Here is a 14,189-nt window from a genome sequence, read left to right as displayed (position 1 = left end):
CAACTGGCTCTGCACAGTGCTCTTACAGCCTACTGGGAACATCTCTTCCAAAGGCCCGTGAAACGCAGTTTCTTTGCAGGCCTGATCTGGCTGAAGTAGGACTTCTGCTCTGGGTGTGCTACATTGCCCTAGAGCTGAAAGGCACAACATGCAGGCTTCTTTCCAAAGGGCGAGTTGGGCCCCACAGCATCTTGCTTCCACCTCTTTGGGAAGCTAAGAAACAACTCGCTCTGCACAGTGCTCTTACAGCCTACCGGGAACATCTCTTCCAAAGGCCTGTGAAACGCAGTTTCTTTGCAGGCCTGATCTGGCTGAAGTAGGACTTCTGCTCTGGGTGTGCTACATTGCCCTAGAGCTGAAAGGCACCACGTGCAGGCTTCTTTCCAAAGGGCGAGTTGGGCCCCACAGCATCTTGCTTCCAGCTCTTTGGGAAGTTAAGAAACAACTCGCTGTGCGCAGTGCTCTTACAGCCTACCGGGAACATCTCTTCCAAAGGCCTGTGAAAAGCAGTTTGTTTGCAGGCCTGATCTGGCTGAAGTAGGACTTCTGCTCTGGGTGTGCAACATTGCCTAGAGCTGCAAGGCACAACGTGCACGCTTCTTTCCAAAGGGCGAATTGGGCCCCACAGCATCTTGCTTCCAGCTCTTTGGGAAGCTAAGAAACAACTCGCTCTGCACAGTGCTCTTACAGCCTACCGGGAACATCTCTTCCAAAGGCCTGTGAAACGCAGTTTCTTTGCAGGCCTGATCTGGCTGAAGTAGGACTTCTGCTCTGGGTGTGCTACATTGCCTAGAGCTCAAAGGGAAAACGTGCAGGCTTCTTTCCAAAGGGCGAGTTGGGCCCCACAGCATCTTGCTTCCAGCTCTTTGGGAAGCTAAGAAACAACTAGCTCTGCACAGTGCTCTTACAGCCTACCGGGAACATCTCTTCCAAAGGCCTGTGAAACGCAGTTTCTTTGCAGGCCTGACCTGGCTCAAGTAGGACTAATGCTCTGGGTGTGCTACATTGCCCTAGAGCTGAAAGGCACAACGTGCAGGCTTCTTTCCAAAGGGCGAGTTGGGCCCCACAGCATCTTGCTTCCAGCTCTTTGGGAAGCTAAGAAACAACTCGCTCTGCACAGTGCTCTTACAGCCTACCGGGAACATCTCTTCCAAAGGCCTGTGAAACGCAGTCTCTTTGCAGGCCTGATCTGGCTGAAGTAGGACTTCTGCTCTGGGTGTGCAACATTGCCTAGAGCTGCAAGGCACAACGTGCAGGCTTCTTTCCAAGGGGCGAATTGGACCCCACAGCATCTAGCTTCCAGCTCTTTGGGAAGCTAAGAAACAACTCGCTCTGCACAGTGCTCTTACAGCCTACCGGGAACATGTCTTCCAAAGGCCTGTGAAACGCAGTTTCTTTGTAGGCCTGATCTGGCTGAAGTAGGACCTCTGCTCTGGCTGTGCTACATTGCCTAGAGCTGAAAGGGAAAACGTGCAGGCTTCTTTCCAAAGGGCGAGTTGGGACCCACAGCATCTTGCTTCCAGCTCTTTGGGAAGCTAAGAAACAACTCGCTCTGCACAGTGCTCTTACAGCCTACGGGGAACATCTCTTCCAAAGGCATGTGAAACGCAGTTTCTTTGCAGGCCTGACCTGGCTCAAGTAGGACTCCTGCTCTGGGTGTGCTACATTGCCCTAGAGCTGAAAGGCACAACATGCAGGCTTCTTTCCAAAGGGCGAGTTGGGCCCCACAGCATCTTGCTTCCACCTCTTTGTGAAGCTAACAAACAACTCGCTCTGCACAGTGCTCTTACAGCCTACCGGGAACGACTCTTCCAAAGGCCTGTGAAACGCAGTTTCTTTGCAGGCCTGATCTGGCTGAAGTAGGACTTCTGCTCTGGGTGTGCTACATTGCCCTAGAGCTGAAAGGCACAACGTGCAGGCTTCTTTCCAAAGGGCGAGTTGGGCCCCACAGCATCTTGCTTCCAGCTCTTTGGGAAGCTAAGAAACAACTCGCTCTGCACAGTGCTCTTACAGCCTACCGGGAACAATCTTCCAAAGGCCCGTGAAAAGCAGTTTCTTTGCAGGCCTGATGTCGCTGAAGTAGAACTTCTGCTCTGGGTGTGCTACATTGTCCTAGAGGTGAAAGGCACAACGTGCAGGCTTCTTTCCAAAGGGCGAGTTGTGCCCCACAGCATCTTGCTTCCAGCTCTTTTGGAAGCTAAGAAACAACTCGCTCTGCACAGTGCTCTTACAGCCTACCGGGAACATCTCTTCCAAAGGCCTGTGAAACACAGTTTCTTTGCAGGCCTGATGTGGCTGAAGTAGGACTCCCTCTCTGGGTGTGCTACATTGCCCTAGAGCTGAAAGGCACAACGTGCAGGCTTCTTTCCAAAGGGCGAGTTGGGCCCCACAGCATCTTTCTTCCAGCTCTTTGGGAAGCTAAGAAACAACTCGCTCTGCACAGTGCTCTTACAGCCTACGGGGAACATCTCTTCCAAAGGCCTGTGAAATGCAGTTTCTATGCAGGCCTGATCTGGCTGAAGTAGGACTTCTGCTCTGGGTGTGCTACATTGCCCTAGAGCTGAAAGGCACAACGTGCAGGCTTCTTTCCAAAGGGCGAGTTGGGCCCCACAGCATCTTGCTTCCAGCTCTTTGGGAAGCTAAGAAACAAGTCGCTCTGCACAGTGCTCTTACAGCCTACCGGGAACATCTCTTCCAAAGGCCTGTGAAACGCAGTTTATTTGCATGCCTGACCTGGCTGAAGTAGGACTTCTGCTCTGGGTGTGCTACATTGCCCTAGAGCTGAAAGGCACAACGTGCAGGCTTCTTTCCAAAGGGCGAGTTGGGCCCCACAGCATCTTGCTTGCAGCTCCTCGGGAAGCTAAGAAACAACTCGCTCTGCACAGTGCTCTTACAGCCACCGGGAACATCTCTTCCAAAGGCCTGTGAAACACAGTTTCTTTGCAGGCCTGACCTGGCTGAAGTAGGACTTCTGCTCTGGGTGTGCTACATTGCCCTAGAGCTGAAAGGCACAACGTGCCGCCTTCTTTCCAAAGGGCGAGTTGGGCCCCACAGCATCTTGCTTCCAGCTCTTTGGGAAGCTAAGAAACAACTCGCTCTGCACAGTGCTCTTACAGCATACCGGGAACATCTCTTCCAAAGGCCTGTGAAACGCAGTTTCTTTGCAGGCCTGATCTGGGTGAAGTAGGACTTCTGCTCTGGGTGTTGTACATTGCCCTAGAGCTTCAACGCACAAGGCCCAGCCTTGTATAAAAGGGGGAGAGAGGCCCCAAAGCATCTTGCTTCCAGCTCCTTGGGAAGCTAAGAAACAACTCGCTCTGCACATTCCTCTTACAGACTATCGGGAACATCTCTTCTAGAGGCCCGTGAGAAGTAGTTTCTTTGCAGGCCTGATCTGCCTGAAGTAGAACTTCTGCTCTGGGTGTGCTGCATTGCCCTAGAACTTCCATGCACAAGGCCCTACCTTGTATCCACCTGGAGAGAGGCCCTAAAGAATCTTGCTTCCAGCGATTTGGGAAGCTAAGAAAAAACTCGCTGTGCACAGTGCTCTTACAGCCTACCGAGAACATCTCTTACACAGTCCTGTGAAACGCAGTTTTCCTAGCAGGCCTGATCTGGCTGAAGTAGAACTTCTGCTCTGGGTGTGCTACATTGCCTAGAGCTGAAAGGCACAACGTGCAGGCTTCTTTAAAAAGGGCGAGTTGGGCCCCACAGCATCTTGCTTCCAGTTCTTTGGGAAGCTAAGAAACAACTCGCTCTGCACAGTGCTCTTACAGCCTACCGGGAACATCTCTTCCAAAGGCCTGTGAAACGCAGTTTCTTTGCAGGCCTGATCTGGCTGAAGTAGGACTTCTGCTCTGGGTGTGCTACATTGCCCTAGAGCTGAAAGGCACAACGTGCAGGCTTCTTTCCAAAGGGCGAGTTGGCCCCACAGCATCTTGCTTCCAGCTCTTTGGGAAGCTAAGAAACAACTGGCTCTGCACAGTGCTCTTACAGCCTACCGGGAACATCTCTTCCAAAGGCCTGTGAAACGCAGTTTCTTTGCAGGCCTGATCCGGCTGAAGTAGGACTTCTGCTCTGGGTGTGCTACATTGCCCTAGTGCTGAAAGGCACAACATGCAGGCTTCTTTCCAAAGGGCGAGTTGGGCCCCACAGCATCTTGCTTCCACCTCTTTGGGAAGCTAAGAAACAACTCGCTCTGCACAGTGCTCTTACAGCCTACCGGGAACATCTCTTCCAAAGGCCTGTGAAACGCAGTTTCTTTGCAGGCCTGATCTGGCTGAAGTAGGACTTCTGCTCTGGGTGTGCTACATTGCCCTAGAGCTGAAAGGCACCACGTGCAGGCTTCTTTCCAAAGGGCGAGTTGGGCCCCACAGCATCTTGCTTCCAGCTCATTGGGAAGTTAAGAAACAACTCGCTGTGCGCAGTGCTCTTACAGCCTACCGGGAACATCTCTTCCAAAGGCCTGTGTAACGCAGTTTCTTTGTAGGCCTGATCTGGCTGAAGTAGGACCTCTGCTCTGGGTGTGCTACATTGCCTAGAGCTGAAAGGGAAAACGTGCAGGCTTCTTTCCAAAGGGCGAGTTGGGACCCACAGCATCTTGCTTCCAGCTCTTTGGGAAGCTAAGAAACAACTCGCTCTGCACAGTGCTCTTACAGCCTACGGGGAACATCTCTTCCAAAGGCATGTGAAACGCAGTTTCTTTGCAGGCCTGACCTGGCTCAAGTAGGACTCCTGCTCTGGGTGTGCTACATTGCTCTAGAGCTGAAAGGCACAACGTGCAGGCTTCTTTCCAAAGGGCGAGTTGGGCCCCACAGCATCTTGCTTCCACCTCTTTGTGAAGCTAACAAACAACTCGCTCTGCACAGTGCTCTTACAGCCTACCGGGAACGACTCTTCCAAAGGCCTGTGAAACGCAGTTTCTTTGCAGGCCTGATCTGGCTGAAGTAGGACTTCTGCTCTGGGTGTGCTACATTGCCCTAGAGCTGAAAGGCACAACGTGCAGGCTTCTTTCCAAAGGGCGAGTTGGGCCCCACAGCATCTTGCTTCCAGCTCTTTGGGAAGCTAAGAAACAACTCGCTCTGCACAGTGCTCTTACAGCCTACCGGGAACAATCTTCCAAAGGCCCGTGAAAAGCAGTTTCTTTGCAGGCCTGATGTCGCTGAAGTAGAACTTCTGCTCTGGGTGTGCTACATTGCCCTAGAGCTGAAAGGCACAACGAGCAGGCTTCTTTCCAAAGGGCGAGTTGTGCCCCACAGCATCTTGCTTCCAGCTCTTTGGGAAGCTAAGAAACAACTCGCTCTGCACAGTGCTCTTACAGCCTACCGGGAACATCTCTTCCAAAGGCCTGTGAAACACAGTTTCTTTGCAGGCCTGATGTGGCTGAAGTAGGACTCCCTCTCTGGGTGTGCTACATTGCCCTAGAGCTGAAAGGCACAACGTGCAGGCTTCTTTCCAAAGGGCGAGTTGGGCCCCACAGCATCTTGCTTCCAGCTCTTTGGGAAGCTAAGAAACAACTCGCTCTGCACAGTGCTCTTACAGCCTACGGGGAACATCTCTTCCAAAGGCCTGTGAAATGCAGTTTCTATGCAGGCCTGATCTGGCTGAAGTAGGACTTCTGCTCTGGGTGTGCTACATTGCCCTAGAGCTGAAAGGCACAACGTGCAGGCTTCTTTCCAAAGGGCGAGTTGGGCCCCACAGCATCTTGCTTCCAGCTCTTTGGGAAGCTAAGAAACAAGTCGCTCTGCACAGTGCTCTTACAGCCTACCGGGAACATCTCTTCCAAAGGCCTGTGAAACGCAGTTTATTTGCATGCCTGACCTGGCTGAAGTAGGACTTCTGCTCTGGGTGTGCTACATTGCCCTAGAGCTGAAAGGCACAACGTGCAGGCTTCTTTCCAAAGGGCGATTTGGGCCCCACAGCATCTTGCTTCCAGCTCCTCGGGAAGCTAAGAATCAACTCGCTCTGCACAGTGCTCTTACAGCCTACCGGGAACATCTCTTCCAAAGGCCTGTGAAACGCAGTTTCTTTGCAGGCCTGATCTGGGTGAAGTAGGACTTCTGCTCTGGGTGTTGTACATTGCCCTAGAGCTTCAACGCACAAGGCCCAGCCTTGTTTAAAAGGGGGAGAGAGGCCCCAAAGCATCTTGCTTCCAGCTCCTTGGGAAGCTAAGAAACAACTCGCTCTGCACATTCCTCTTACAGACTACCGGGAACATCTCTTCTAAAGACCCGTGAGAAGTAGTTTCTTTGCAGGCCTGATCTGCCTGAAGTAGAACTTCTGCTCTGGGTGTGCTGCATTGCCCTAGAACTTCCATGCACAAGGCCCTACCTTGTATCCACCTGGAGAGAGGCCCTAAAGAATCTTGCTTCCAGCGATTTGGGAAGCTAAGAAAAAACTCGCTGTGCACAGTGCTCTTACAGCCTACCGAGAACATCTCTTACACAGTCCTGTGAAACGCAGTTTTCCTTGCAGGCCTGATCTGGCTGAAGTAGAACTTCTGCTCTGGGTGTGCTACATTGCCTAGAGCTGAAAGGCACAACGTGCAGGCTTCTTTAAAAAGGGCGAGTTGGGCCCCACAGCATCTTGCTTCCAGTTCTTTGGGAAGCTAAGAAACAACTCGCTCTGCACAGTGCTCTTACAGCCTACCGGGAACATCTCTTCCAAAGGCCTGTGAAACGCAGTTTCTTTGCAGGCCTGATCTGGCTGAAGTAGGACTTCTGCTCTGGGTGTGCTACATTGCCCTAGAGCTGAAAGGCACAACGTGCAGGCTTCTTTCCAAAGGGCGAGTTGGGCCCCACAGCATCTTGCTTCCAGCTCTTTGGGAAGTTAAGAAACAACTCGCTGTGCGCAGTGCTCTTACAGCCTACCGGGAACATCTCTTCCAAAGGCCTGTGAAACGCAGTTTCTTTGCAGGCCTGACCTCGCTGAAGTAGGACTTCTGCTCTGGGTGTGCTACACTGCCCTAGAGCTGAAAGGCACAACGTGCAGACTTCTTTCCAAAGGGCGAGTTGGGCCCCACAGCATCTTGCTTCCAGCTCTTTGGGAAGCTAAGAAACAAGTCGCTCTGCACAGTGCTCTTACAGCCTACCGGGAACATCTCTTCCAAAGGCCTGTGAAACGCAGTCTCTTTGCAGGCCTGATCTCGCTGAAGTAGGACTTCTGCTCAGGGTGTGCTACACTGCCCTAGAGCTGAAAGGCACAACGTGCAGGCTTCTTTCCAAAGGGCGAGTTGGGCCCCACAGCATCTTGCTTTCAGCTCTTTGGAAAGCTAAGAAACAACTCGCTCTGCACAGTGCTCTTACAGCCTACCGGGAACATCTCTTCCAAAGGCCTGTGAAACGCAGTCTCTTTGCAGGCCTGATCTGGCTGAAGTAGAACTTCTGCTCTGGGTGTGCTACATTGCCATAGAGCTGAAAGGCACAACGAGCAGGCTTCTTTCCAAAGGGCTATTTGGGCCCCACAGCATCTTGCTTCCAGCTCTTTGGGAAGCTAAGAAACAACTCGCTGTGCGCAGTGCTCTTACAGCCTACCGGGAACATCTCTTCCAAAGGCCTGTGAAACGCAGTTTCTTTGCAGGCCTGACCTCGCTGAAGTAGGACTTCTGCTCAGGGTGTGCTACACTGCCCTAGAGCTGAAAGGCACAACGTGCAGGCTTCTTTCCAAAGGGCGAGTTGGGCCCCACAGCATCTTGCTTTCAGCTCTTTGGAAAGCTAAGAAACAACTCGCTCTGCACAGTGCTCTTACAGCCTACCGGGAACATCTCTTCCAAAGGCCTGTGAAACGCAGTTTCTTTGCAGGCCTGATCTGGCTGAAGTAGGACTTCTGCTCTGGGTGTGCTACATTGCCTAGAGCTGAAAGGGAAAACGTGCAGGCTTCTTTCCAAAGGGCGAGTTGGGCCCCACAGCATCTTGCTTCCAGCTCTTTGGGAAGCTAAGAAACAACTCGCTCTGCACAGTGCTGTTACAGCCTACCGGGAACATCTCTTCCAAAGGCCTGTGAAACGCAGTTTCTTTGCAGGCCTGACCTGGCTCAAGTAAGACTCCTGCTCTGGGGGTGCTACATTGCCCTAGAGCTGAAAGGCACAACGTGCAGGCTTCTTTCAAAGGGCGAGTTGGGCCCCACAGCATCTTGCTTCCAGCTCTTTGGGAAGCTAAGAAACAACTCGCTCTGCACAGTGCTCTTACAGCCTACCGGGAACATCTCTTCCAAAGGCCTGTGAAAAGCAGTTTCTTTGCAGGCCTGATCTGGCTTAAGTAGGACTTCTGCTCTAGGTGTGCTACATTGCCTAGAGCTGAAAGGCACAACGTGCAGGCTTCTTTCCAAAGGGCGAGTTGGGCCCCACAGCATCTTGCTTCCAGCTCTTTGGGAAGCTAGGAAACAACTCGCTCTGCACAGTGCTCTTACAGCCTACCGGGAACATCTCTTCCAAAGGCCTGTGAAACGCAGTTTCTTTGCAGGCCTGATCTGGCTGAAGTAGGACTCCTGCTCTGGGTGTGCAACATTGCCTAGAGCTGAAAGGCACAACGTGCCGCCTTCTTTCCAAAGGGCGAGTTGGGCCCCACAGCATCTTGCTTCCAGCTCTTTGGGAAGCTAGGAAACAACTCGCTCTGCACAGTGCTCTTACAGCCTACCGGGAACATCTCTTCCAAAGGCCTGTGAAACGCAGTTTCTTTGCAGGCCTGATCTGGCTGAAGTAGGACTTCTGCTCTGGGTGTGCTACATTGCCTAGAGCTGAAAGGGAAAACGTGCAGGCTTCTTTCCAAAGGGCGAGTTGGGCCCCACAGCATCTTGCTTCCAGCTCTTTGGGAAGCTAAGAAACAACTCGCTCTGCACAGTGCTGTTACAGCCTACCGGGAACATCTCTTCCAAAGGCCTGTGAAACGCAGTTTCTTTGCAGGCCTGACCTGGCTTAAGAAAGACTCCTGCTCTGGGGGTGCTACATTGCCCTAGAGCTGAAAGGCACAACGTGCAGGCTTCTTTCAAAGGGCGAGTTGGGCCCCACAGCATCTTGCTTCCAGCTCTTTGGGAAGCTAAGAAACAACTCGCTCTGCACAGTGCTCTTACAGCCTACCGGGAACATCTCTTCCAAAGGCCTGTGAAAAGCAGTTTCTTTGCAGGCCTGATCTGGCTGAAGTAGGACTTCTGCTCTAGGTGTGCTACATTGCCTAGAGCTGAAAGGCACAACGTGCAGGCTTCTTTCCAAAGGGCGAGTTGGGCCCCACAGCATCTTGCTTCCAGCTCTTTGGGAAGCTAAGAAACAACTCGCTCTGCACAGTGCTCTTACAGCCTACCGGGAACATCTCTTCCAAAGGCCTGTGAAACGCAGTTTCTTTGAAGGCCTGATCTGGCTGAAGTAGGACTCCTGCTCTGGGTGTGCAACATTGCCTAGAGCTGAAAGGCACAACGTGCCGCCTTCTTTCCAAAGGGCGAGTTGGGCCCCACAGCATCTTGCTTCCAGCTCTTTGGGAAGCTAGGAAACAACTCGCTCTGCACAGTGCTCTTACAGCCTACCGGGAACATCCCTTCCAAAGGCCTGTGAAACGCAGTTTCTTTGCAGGCCTGATCTGGCTGAAGTAGGAAATCTGCTCTGGGTGTGCTACATTGCCCTACAGCTGAAAGGCACAATGTGCAGGCTTCTTTCCAAAGGGCGAGTTGGGACCCACAGCATCTTGCTTCCAGCTCTTTGGGAAGCTAAGAAACAACTCGCTCTGCACAGTGCTCTTACAGCCTACCGGGAACATCTCTTCCAAAGGCCTGTGAAACGCAGTTTCTTTGCAGGCCTGATCTGGCTGAAGTAGGACTTCTGCTCTGGGTGTGCTACATTGCCCTAGAGCTGAAAGGCACAACGTGCAGGCTTCTTTCCAAAGGGCGAGTTGGGCCTCACAGCATCTTGATTCCAGCTCTTTGGCAAGCTAAGAAATAACTCGCTCTGCACAGTGCTCTTACAGCCTACCGGGAGCATCTCTTCCAAAGGCCTGTGAAAAGCAGTTTCTTTGCAGGCCTGATCTCGCTGAAGTAGAACTTCTGCTCTGGGTGTTCTACATTGGCTAGAGCTGAAAGGCACAACGTGCAGGCTTCTTTACAAAGGGCGATTTGGGCCCCACAGCATCTTGCTTCCAGCTCTTTGGGAAGCTAAGAAACAACTCGCTCTGCACAGTGCTCTTACAGCCTACCGGGAACATCTCTTCCAAAGGCCTGTGAAACGCAGTTTCTTTGCAGGCCTGATCTGGCTGAAGTAGGACTTCTGCTCTGGGCGTTCTACATTGCCGTAGAGCTGAAAGGCACAACGTGCAGGCTTCTTTCCAAAGGGCAATTTGGGCCCCACAGCATCTTGCTTCCAGCTCTTTGGGAAGCTAAGAAACAACTCTCTCTGCACAGTGCTCTTACTGCCTAGCGGGAACATCACTTCCAAAGGCCTGTGAAACGCAGTTTCTTTGCAGGCCTGATCTGGCTGAAGTAGGACTTCTGCTCTGGGTGTGCTACATTGCCGTAGAGCTGAAAACGACAACGTGCAGGCTTCTTTCCAAAGGGCGAGTTGGGCCCCACAGCATCTTGCTTCCAGCTCTTTGGAAAGCTAAGAAACAACTCGCTCTGCACAGTGCTCTTACAGCCTACCGGGAACATCTCTTCCAAAGGCATGTGAAACGCAGTTTCTTTGCAGGCCTGATCTGCCTGAAGTAGGACTTCTGCTCTGGGTGTGCTACATTGCCCTAGAGCTGAAAGGCACAACGTGCAGGCTTCTTTCCAAAGGGCGAGTTGGGCCCCACAGCATCTTGCTTCCAGCTCTTTGGGAAGCTAAGAAACAAGTCGCTCTGCACAGTGCTCTTACAGCCTACCGGGAACATCTCTTCCAAAGGCCTGTGAAACGCAGTTTCTTTGCAGGCCTGATTTGTCTGAAGTAGGACTTCTGCTCTGGGTGGGCTACATTGCCCTAGAGCTGAAAGGCACAACGTGCAGGGTTCTTTCCAAAGGGCGAGTTGGGCCCCACAGCATCTTGCTTCCAGCTCTTTGGGAAGCTAAGAAACAACTCGCTCTGCACAGTGCTCTTACAGCCTACCGGGAACATCTCTTCCAAAGGCCTGTGAAACGCAGTTTCTTTGCAGGCCTGATCTGGCTGAAGTAGGACTTCTGCTCTGGGTGGGCTACATTGCCCTAGAGCTGAAAGGCACAACGTGCAGGCTTCTTTCCAAAGGGCGAGTTGGGCCTCACAGCATCTTGCTTCCAGGTCTTTGGGAAGCTAAGAAACAACTCGCTCTGCACAGTGCTCTTACAGCCTACCGGGAACATCTCTTCCAAAGGCCTGTGAAACGCAGTTTCTTTGCAGGCCTGATCTGGCTGAAGTAGGACTTCTGCTCTGGGTGTGCTACATCGCCCTAGAGCTGAAAGGCACAACGTGCAGGCTTCTTTCCAAAGGGCGAGTTGGGCCCCACAGCATCTTGCTTCCAGCTCTTTGGGAAGCTAAGAAACAACTCGCTCTGCACAGTGCTCTTACAGCCTACCGGGAACATCTCTTCCAAAGGCCTGTGAAACGCAGTTTCTTTACAGGCCTGATCTGGCTAAGTAGGACTTCTGCTCTGGGTGTGCTACATTGCCCTAGAGCTGAAAGGCACAACGTGCAGGCTTCTTTCCAAAGGGAGAGATGGGCCCCACAGCATCTTGCTTCCAGCTCTTTGGGAAGCTAAGAAACAACTCGCTCTGCACAGTGCTCTTACAGCCTACCGGGAACATCTCCTCCAAATGCCTGTGAAACGCAGTTTCTTTGCAGGCCTGATCTGGCTGAAGTAGGACTCCTGCTCTGGGTGTGCTACATTCCCCTAGAGCTGAAAGGCACAACGTGCAGGCTTCTTTCCAAAGGGCGAGTTGGGCCCCACAGCATCTTGCTTCCAGCTCTTTGGGAAGCTAAGAAACAACTCGCTCTTCACAGTGCTCTTACAGCCTACCGGGAACATCTCTTCCAAAGGCCTGTGAAACGCAGTTTCTTTGCAGGCCTGATCTGGCTGAAGTAGGACTTCTGCTCTGGGTGTGCTACATTGCCCTAGAGCTGAAAGGCACAACGTGCAGGCTTCTTTCCAAAGGGCGAGTTGGGCAGCACAGCATCTTGCTTCCAGCTCTTTGGGAAGCTAAGAAACAACTCGCTCTGCACAGTGCTCTTACTGCCTACCGGGAACATCTCTTCCAAAGGCCTGTGAAACGCAGTTTCTTTGCAGGCCTGACCTGGCTCAAGTAGGACTAATGCTCTGGGTGTGCTACATTGCCCTAGAGCTGAAAGGCACAACGTGCAGGCTTCTTTCCAAAGGGCGAGTTGGGCCCCACAGCATCTTGCTTCCAGCTCTTTGGGAAGCTAAGAAACAACTCGCTCTGCACAGTGCTCTTACAGCCTACCGGGAACATCTCTTCCAAAGGCCTGTGAAACGCAGTCTCTTTGCAGGCCTGATCTGGCTGAAGTAGGACTTCTGCTCTGGGTGTGCAACATTGCCTAGAGCTGCAAGGCACAACGTGCAGGCTTCTTTCCAAGGGGCGAATTGGACCCCACAGCATCTAGCTTCCAGCTCTTTGGGAAGCTAAGAAACAACTCGCTCTGCACAGTGCTCTTACAGCCTACCGGGAACATCTCTTCCAAAGGCCTGTGAAACGCAGTTTCTTTGTAGGCCTGATCTGGCTGAAGTAGGACCTCTGCTCTGGGTGTGCTACATTGCCTAGAGCTGAAAGGGAAAACGTGCAGGCTTCTTTCCAAAGGGCGAGTTGGGACCCACAGCATCTTGCTTCCAGCTCTTTGGGAAGCTAAGAAACAACTCGCTCTGCACAGTGCTCTTACAGCCTACGGGGAACATCTCTTCCAAAGGCATGTGAAACGCAGTTTCTTTGCAGGCCTGACCTGGCTCAAGTAGGACTCCTGCTCTGGGTGTGCTACATTGCCCTAGAGCTGAAAGGCACAACGTGCAGGCTTCTTTCCAAAGGGCGACTTGGGCCCCACAGCATCTTGCTTCCACCTCTTTGTGAAGCTAACAAACAACTCGCTCTGCACAGTGCTCTTACAGCCTACCGGGAACGACTCTTCCAAAGGCCTGTGAAACGCAGTTTCTTTGCAGGCCTGATCTGGCTGAAGTAGGACTTCTGCTCTGGGTGTGCTACATTGCCCTAGAGCTGAAAGGCACAACGTGCAGGCTTCTTTCCAAAGGGCGAGTTGGGCCCCACAGCATCTTGCTTCCAGCTCTTTGGGAAGCTAAGAAACAACTCGCTCTGCACAGTGCTCTTACAGCCTACCGGGAACAATCTTCCAAAGGCCCGTGAAAAGCAGTTTCTTTGCAGGCCTGATGTCGCTGAAGTAGAACTTCTGCTCTGGGTGTGCTACATTGTCCTAGAGGTGAAAGGCACAACGTGCAGGCTTCTTTCCAAAGGGCGAGTTGTGCCCCACAGCATCTTGCTTCCAGCTCTTTTGGAAGCTAAGAAACAACTCGCTCTGCACAGTGCTCTTACAGCCTACCGGGAACATCTCTTCCAAAGGCCTGTGAAACACAGTTTCTTTGCAGGCCTGATGTGGCTGAAGTAGGACTCCCTCTCTGGGTGTGCTACATTGCCCTAGAGCTGAAAGGCACAACGTGCAGGCTTCTTTCCAAAGGGCGAGTTGGGCCCCACAGCATCTTTCTTCCAGCTCTTTGGGAAGCTAAGAAACAACTCGCTCTGCACAGTGCTCTTACAGCCTACGGGGAACATCTCTTCCAAAGGCCTGTGAAATGCAGTTTCTATGCAGGCCTGATCTGGCTGAAGTAGGACTTCTGCTCTGGGTGTGCTACATTGCCCTAGAGCTGAAAGGCACAACGTGCAGGCTTCTTTCCAAAGGGCGAGTTGGGCCCCACAGCATCTTGCTTCCAGCTCTTTGGGAAGCTAAGAAACAAGTCGCTCTGCACAGTGCTCTTACAGCCTACCGGGAACATCTCTTCCAAAGGCCTGTGAAACGCAGTTTATTTGCATGCCTGACCTGGCTGAAGTAGGACTTCTGCTCTGGGTGTGCTACATTGCCCTAGAGCTGAAAGGCACAACGTGCAGGCTTCTTTCCAAAGGGCGAGTTGGGCCCCACAGCATCTTGCTTCCAGCTCCTCGGGAAGCTAAGAAACAACTCGCTCTGCACAGTGCTCTTACAGCCACCGGGAACATCTCTTCCAAAGGCCTGTGAAACACAGTTTCTT

This window comes from Equus caballus, chromosome 1, assembly GCF_041296265.1.
Source record: "Equus caballus isolate H_3958 breed thoroughbred chromosome 1, TB-T2T, whole genome shotgun sequence".
NCBI classification, from domain to species: Eukaryota; Metazoa; Chordata; class Mammalia; order Perissodactyla; family Equidae; genus Equus; species Equus caballus.
The sequence above is the reverse complement of the archived record's forward strand: the minus strand, read 5'-3'. Positions refer to the sequence as shown.